At 35.4% G+C, this 8,337-nt stretch overlaps 1 pseudogene; it reads right to left on the reverse strand.

Annotated features, from left to right (window-relative positions):
• Window positions 1-2,578: 2,578 nt before the first annotated feature.
• Window positions 2,579-8,337, reverse strand: part of LOC107653525 (sodium-dependent neutral amino acid transporter B(0)AT2-like) — a 13,367-nt pseudogene continuing 7,608 nt past the window's right edge.

Raw genomic sequence — 8,337 nt, forward strand, 5'->3', positions numbered from 1 at the left:
AACTTTTTATTTGGTACAGACTACATACAGTGACTCTTTAGCATGGCACAAAACTGCGAAGGTAATTACAAAATCTTGTTTTTAACAGGCATACATATACTCTTACTCACTCTGAAGTATCCAAACTATACTGTATGTACTGTCATATTACATTACAACAGAAGTGAATGAACAAAAAGAATACTCACAAAGGAAGTAAACACCCCCTATAATGTACATACACAAATCAAAGCATGAACAACAGCATAAACATTTAAAAAAGCATTCATGTTTAGTCTAATGACTAAAACCTCTTTTGTGGATCAGTCTAAAATATAGACTAAAATCTTTCTGGTCAGCCTGAAACGAACCAAAAGCACGCTGAGCTTTTCCACCCATAATAACCATCATGAACCAACATGAAATGAAGCTGCCGTCTGTATTTGTGTTCACACACCTGATTCAACCTGAGGATCCACATAGCAGTCATTTATTTGAACTGTTCTGCATTGTTCTTCTGATATCACAGTATAATGCAATGTTACTGCAAACTGTGCACTAGGAATGTAAAGCCTTTTCTTCCTGTGTAGTCTAAGTTTGGCATTATGGAGTCATGGCTTAAATTGCATCGTATTACCAGTGGGGTTGTACAAACCTGAAAATGAAAACATATATGTAGATATTCGGAGTGGGTGGGTGATGCTCAACCATGAATTGTGCTTCCTGTTTGACAAAGTAACCTAATATTTGTGCAATCTGCGGCATTTGATAGTCAGATCGTTTATACTATGATCTGTGGCTGTACTAAAAACATTGTAGTATTTTACTGTCACTGAAAACTACAAAATAAGTTTGGGATCTGTAAGATTTGTAATATTTTTTAAAGAAGTCTCTTCTGTTTATCAAGGCTGCATTTATTTGAACAAAAATACAGAAAAAACAGTAATATTGTAAAATATTATTACCATTTAAAATAATGGTTTTCTATTTTAATATACTTTAAAATATAATTTATTTCTGTGATCAAAGCTGAATTTTCATCAGCCATTACTGCAGTCTTCAGTGTCACATGATCCTTCAGAAATCATTCTAATATGCTGATTTATTATCAATGTTAGAAACAGTTGAGCTGCTTACTATTTTTTTGGAACCTGTGATACTTTTTCAGGATTATTTGATGAATAAAGTTAAAAAGAACCATGTTTTATTTAAAATATAAATCTTTTCTAACAATATAAGTCTTTATTATCATTTTTATCAATTAAACACATCCTTGCTGAATAAAAACATTAATTTCTTTCATTGTTACAAAATATTTCTATTTTGAATAAATGCTGTTCTTTTTAACTTTTTATTCATCAAATAATCCTGAAAAAAGTATCACAAGTTCCAAAAAAAATATTATGCATTTTCCAGCACTGATCATACATCAGCATATTAGAATGATTTCTGAAGGATCATGTGACACTGAAGACTGGAGTAATGATGCTGATGAAAATTCAGCGTTCACAGGAATAAATTATATTTTTAAGTATATTAAAATAGAAAACCATTATTTTAAATTGCAATAATATTTCACAGCATTACTGTTTTTTCTGTATTTCTGATCAAATAAATGTAGCCTTGATGAGCAGAAGAGACGTCTTTAAAAAAACATTACAAATCTTACTGATCCCAAACTTTTGAACAGCAGTCTAATTTATGTCCGATAACTATTGACATTTCATATAACTCTATTAATAATACTGTATATAATAAAATGTTCTCTTTATATTATAACGGATTCCAGGCTAGAACTAGCTTATTAATAAAGTTAACAACTAATAGTTTCATACTCAAAGAAACCTTTTTTTGCAGAAAAGCATACAAAAACATTAGTATTGTAGTAATACTGATTATTCTGATATATTTTTAAAAACTTCTTCCACCAGCTATATTCTGTCTGACATGAGTGTAATATCATGATGCACATATGTTAAAGGAACAGATCTCCTAAAAATGAAAATTTGCTGAAAATGTACTCACAAACTGGCCATCCAAGATGTAGATGAGTTTGTTTATTTGTCGGAACAGATTCGGAAAAATTTAGCATTACATCACTTGTTCACCAATGGATCCTCTGCAGTGAATGGGTGCCGTCAGAATGAGAGTCAAAACAGCTGATAAAAAAACATCACAATAATCCACAAGTAACCCACACAACGAGGCTGTGTGTTTGTAAGAAAGAAATTCATCATGATGATTTTAGCTTCAAGTCTGTTCCAAATGTATCTACATCTTGGATGGGCTGATGGTGAGTACATTTTCAGCAAATTTGAATTTTTGGGTGAACTCTTCCTTTAAGAGGCACTTTTGGTATAGAGCACATCACTAAGTACATGTAAGGATTCAAGTACAAAGCAATTCAATGACTGGTGCACTCATAAAAAGCACTCCTCTCAAATAGGGCCTTGGTTGACATCATTTTCATGAATGTTCATTAGCATAATGAGAATAAATGGAGTCCGCCTCCATCCACTCCATTAGACAACTCCAATACTGATCAATAAATAGTCTTGTTGTTTTCTGCTCAAACACCTGTTTATCTCGATTTTGTCCCTGCATTTCCTTACAACCCAGTGTCTTCCTCTTCCTCTCCATCTTCCTGTTGCGGGAGCAGCATGTAGTGTTCAGCACCCAGTGGAAGGAAGGTGGAGCACGGCCGATTCCTGTCTTCATCCAGTGGGGAGTGATGGTTATTTGGCTCTGGCTCAGCAGAATTGCATTTAGAGTATCGTTCTCTCGGAGGCTCAACTTCGCCCTCCTCCACTGGTAGGCTCTGTCCACCTCTGAGGAAGGAGAGCAGGTAGCCAATGGGCACGGGGAGAAATGCTACGATGATCAGCATAGAGAGCATGACCAGAGCCCATCCAGGATACTCCAGGCTAGTTTCAGATCCCTGACAGAGAGAAATACTGTCACCAACCCGGTGTAGATAATCTGTAGCAATATGATGTTTTTGTTCATACAATAAAAGTCAATGGGGTCCAAAACAAGACTGTAGCTAATTGACCTTCACTGTTCAATTTTATTAAAGAAAGTGATACATTTTTTTTCTATTCATCAAAGAATCCTGGAAAAATAAAATGTATCAAGGTTTCCACAAGCTTTTGTTTCCAACATTGATGTTAATTGTTAATTGTCCTCATTTGTAAGTCGCTTTGGATAAAAGCGTCTGCTAAATGTCTAAATGTAATGTAATGTAATGGTGTTTCTTGAACAGCAAATCAGCATACTAGAATGATTTCTGAAGGATCATGTGACACTGAAGACTGGAGTAATGATGCTGAAAATTCAGCTTTAGCATCATAGGAATAAATTACATTTTAAAATATATTAACATAGAAAACAGCTATTGTTAATGGTAATAATAATTATTATTTTATTTTCTAAAATTACTGTATTTTTTTCAAATAAATGCAGTCTTAATGAACATGAAAGACTTCTTTCAAAAACATTAAAACCCGAAATTTTGAACAATAGTGTATGTGTAAAAATACACAAGACTTTTTTCAAAATATATAGTCATTCAGGTTTGGAAAAACATGAAGGTAAGTAAATTATGACAGATTTTTTTGGCCCTCTAAAGGAATCTACAGTAATAATTATTTTTTTTTTTTTTTTTTACATAGAAGTTAGTTTATAATGTTCCATCTTATTTGAGAGTGTATAATACCGTGGTGTGATTCCAAGCTGTGTAAGTGGGCCGTTTGAAGACAATGCAGAGAAGACTAGCAGCCAGCAATCCCACCATGCCAAGCAGACCAACATACTTCCACAAATAGACATAAACCACTGGAGGGCGCCAGTGCAGCATCACCTCCACATCATCCAAGAAACTGAAGAACAGCAAATACAGTGAGGATTAAAAAAAGACTACAAACAGCCGATCACACAAACTCCAGGATAATCATAATAGAAATCTATCATATCACATTTCATCTCACCGATCAGCACCGTAAATCCATGCCACGCTGACAGTTTCAAAAACAACAACGATGATCAGTGGCAATGTGGCAGAATAGTCATCCAACATGGTCACGAAATAGTTGCCACTTCTCTGAGTGAATAGCAGGCCAATGAAGAAGCCCAGGATACAGCTACACACTGCAAATTATACAATCATACGGCCAAGTTATGTGACATTTACAGCCAGGGAACAATATAATTTAGTATTAGTGTGTCTATTTGTGTGTACCGGTCAACATGGTCTTGTGGCGCCCCAGCACCCGGAAGTTGGGGTAAGAATCCCCTGCATGGTGCCAAACATGGTGGAGAGGCCCAAATTCAGCAGCATGAGAAAGAACAAAGTCGACCAAAATGGACTTGCAGGAAACAATGCCATCGCCTCCGTAAATGCTATAAACGCCAAACCCGTGGCCTCCACTCCTTGAGAGAAAAAGAAAGAGAAACAGGAACAGCGTAGCGCGACAGTTGAACTTTCACAAACAGAAATCATTTAATTATGATAGTGAGCTACATTTAACTGAATAGAAATTTAATATGAAATGAAGCTCATACATATTTGTGAACCTCACCTTGCTCATTTCTCTTTCCAGGTCACAGTCAGTGATATTTGACCCTAGCAGGCTTCCATAGTGGCTGTACCATTCTCTATAGTCTTGAAGAGCCACTAATTTGGGGTCCGACATGTTGAACCATGGCCACCAATGCTGCGATGAACCTGTTGTTGCCATTTCTGCCATCCTGGCCACATTACTACAGAGTGATATTAACATGTATTATCAAAATAAAGAAATTATTAAATCATTTTTAGAAAGAGGGAAAACTATTAGCTGGATTAATTGTATGTAAATACATCTGAGGGGACAAAAATAATGGAAATGAATAATGAGCTGTATCGTTAAAAACAATGTAAAACAATTATATTGCATTGTAAATTATGCTACTGTTCAAAAGTTCGGGGTTTGTACGTTTTTTTTAAAGAAATGTATACTTTTACTCAGCAAGGATGCATCAAATTAAATAAAAGTTAAACGCTGCTCTTGACCTTCCGTCTTTTCATCTATGAATTTTTAAAAAATGTATGTGCAGTTTTCATAAAAAATATTAAGCAGCAAAAACCGTTTTCAACATTGATAATGACAGGAAACTTTCTGAGCAACAAATCAGCATATTAGAATGATTTCTGAAGGATCATGTGACACTGAAGACTGGAGTAATGATGCTGAAAATTCAGCTTTGCATCACAGGAATAAATTACATTTTATAATATATTCGAAAAGAAGAAGTTATTTTAAATTGTAATAATATTTCAAAATATTACTGTTTTTACTCTGTTCAAATGCAGCTTTGGTGAGGATAAGAGACTTTGTTTTTTAAAGAAAAGACATTTAAAAAGTATTACTGACCGCAAACTTTTGAACAGTAATGTGTGTCCTGTGGACCTTTTCATAACACTTCCTTAAATTAAGGTAAGAAATCAAATGCAATTGTATTTCAAGCCAAAAAGGAGGAAAATGAACACAGATTCTCACTTACGTTGCAACACAATCCAGAGCAATGTTCTTGGCTCTGAAACCGAGGACCACAAAGACAACCAGAGAGGCCAGTACTGAGGTCATAAAGTTGATGCCAGAGACCATGATGGCGTCCCGGTTGCAGTTGTTATGCACAGGGTTGTAGGACGAGTAAGCAATCACAGAGCCATAACCCAGACCCAGTGCAAAGAACACCTGTGTAGCAGCCTGACACCACACCTGCACTTCCCCCCAAATCTCCAGCTAATAAAGAGAAATAGACTATGATTATACAATCACATTTAAATATTGCATTTGACGTGCCTTTGAATTGCACTTTATGGGAGTAGTGTGAGCTCTTGTTGTCACCTTTGGATAAAACATATATTTGATGCCCTCTATTGCGCCGTCCAACATGAGCCCTCTGATGAGAAAACAGATCAGCACAGCGTAAGGAAACACTGAGGAAAAATACATCACCTGGAGAAAAGAAGAGACAGATCGTTCAATGGATGAACTTTTTGTGTATTAATTTCACTAAGAGACATCTTTTGATTTCATTCATTTACAAGTTTTGGCAACAATTTTGAATGCACTGTGGGGACCAAATGTCCCAGGATACTAAAACCTCACAAAGATAGTGGAACACTAACATTGTAAGGAAAATGGCTTGATAAACAATTACAATTATTTTGACAAATGTTAAAAAAAAGGTTAGGGGATAGAAAATATCATTAGCTCAGTAACAAACAATGGATGTACAAGAAAAGCCCCACCGTGATAGAGAAACAAACGTGTGTATGTTGTATGTTGTACCTTGGCAGAAGACTTGATGCCCTTGATCATTGCGAGACACACAATAGCCCAAGCTGCAAGCAGGCAACCGGTCATGATGGGGTTAAACTCTCCTGACTGATCTATGGAGTCTGAGATATCCAGAGCAGCCTTCCTGAACCAGAAATATGAGGTAGGTGTCACAAAGCAAGGCCAGACACAACAGGTAAGTGCAAATCAGGATGGTTTATTGACTGGGTAAGGGGATGACTGGAATAGGTGTGTTAAAGGCAGGTGAGTGTCAACACAGTGAATGGTTCCAGGGTGCTTATCTGAGTTCTGATGGTGAGGATCGGATGCCGGTTACATTGGAGATCGTGGAACAGTTTCCAAGGAGTCGTTGGAGGATCGCGGGAGGAACAGCAGGTAATTCGTTCTAGGAGAATTTGGCCAGAGCAGTTCGTAGGAGTGAACGGTAGACCGGACAGTGAGTGACTGTGCTGTGTGTGTATTTGTAGTGTGGCTTGATTGGTGACAGCAGGTGCGGGTGATCAGAACTCAGGTGACTGTGATCGGGTAATTATCCTGTATGGTGACTGAAGTGACTGTGATGAATCCCTGACAGTAGGAGAGCTTGCTGCACATTCCTTCACTGAGACAGGAAGATGAGATAGATGTGTTACAAAACAGCCGTACAAAAACCCTTTATATCAAAGTCACACAATATACAAAGAGTGTAATTATTAGGGATGTGCGTTAGTAATTGACTAGTAACTGAGTGCTCATTAGTGAAATGCTCACACTATTCAGTTTTTTCATATTTGAATAGAAAAACTGATTTTCCTTTGTGTCTTTGCCTTAGGCAACAACAAAATGTATTCTTCCATTGAACCCTTCACTTAAAGTCTGAATGCAGTGGGTTTTACTGCTATTTTAAAAGCTTGATGTTTTCATTACTACATACTAATCTATTTAATTTTGCTCATTTTTATTTAATTTGTATTTTTGCATTTTTTATTTATTTATTTTTTTTAAATATAAAGATATAATGTTTTTAAATTACTACTATTCAAATGTTTGGGGTCAGCAAGTTTTTTTTAATGTTTTTTTATTTATTAGTTTTTTATGTCTTTTGCTCACCAAAGCTACATTTATTTGATCAAGAATAAAGCAGTGAAATTAGAAATTAAAATAATTGTTTTCTATTTTAATATATTTTAAAATGTGATGGTAAAACTGAATTTTCAGCAGCCATTGTCACATGATCCTTCAAAAATCATTCTAATATGCTGATTTGCTGCTCAAGAAACATTTCTTGTTATTATTAATGTTTAAAACAGTTGTGATGCTTTACATTTTTGTGGAAAACCATGCTAATTTTATTTTCAGGATTTTATGATGAAAAGAAAGTTAAAAAGAACAGCATTAATTTAAATGTATATATAAATATCTTTACTGTCACTTTTAATCAATTTAATGTATCCTTGCTGAATAAAGGTATTCATTTCTTTAAAAAAAAAAATACTGACCCCAAACCTTTGAATATGGTAAGAAATTAATTACTCCTTTTATGTGTTTATGACTACAAAATGAATCAAAATGGCCATGTCACATGTTTATGTGTTTGTGAACAACATACCTGTCTGGTTTGAGATCATATCTACAGGACACTGTTCCCATGGCAATGGATACTGGAATGAATTCCCCATATAGAACAGAGACCAGGCAATGATCACATTATAGTACAGGGCAACGAAGAAACAAACCTGAGAAAAACAAGAGCAGCATGAAAATGTACTTATCTGTGTAGATATATCATTTTAAACCAAACAGAAAGTCAGAAAATAGTCAATGTCAATATCTTTACTCGTTCTGTTACCAAAAGGCAAACTCAGAAAACCTCACATATTGTGTAAGATACCAGCGTTACGGAACTTCTGCCATATGGTCTTACTGATGATCTGACACTGTTATCAAACAATCACACATATACAAAAGCACACAGGAAATCCTCTTATATACTCATACAGAGAGGAAATACTCCCACTCCTCACATACAAACACA

This window comes from Sinocyclocheilus anshuiensis, unplaced genomic scaffold, assembly GCF_001515605.1.
Source record: "Sinocyclocheilus anshuiensis isolate Anshui unplaced genomic scaffold, SAMN03320099.WGS_v1.1 scaffold2013, whole genome shotgun sequence".
Classification (NCBI taxonomy): Eukaryota; Metazoa; Chordata; class Actinopteri; order Cypriniformes; family Cyprinidae; genus Sinocyclocheilus; species Sinocyclocheilus anshuiensis.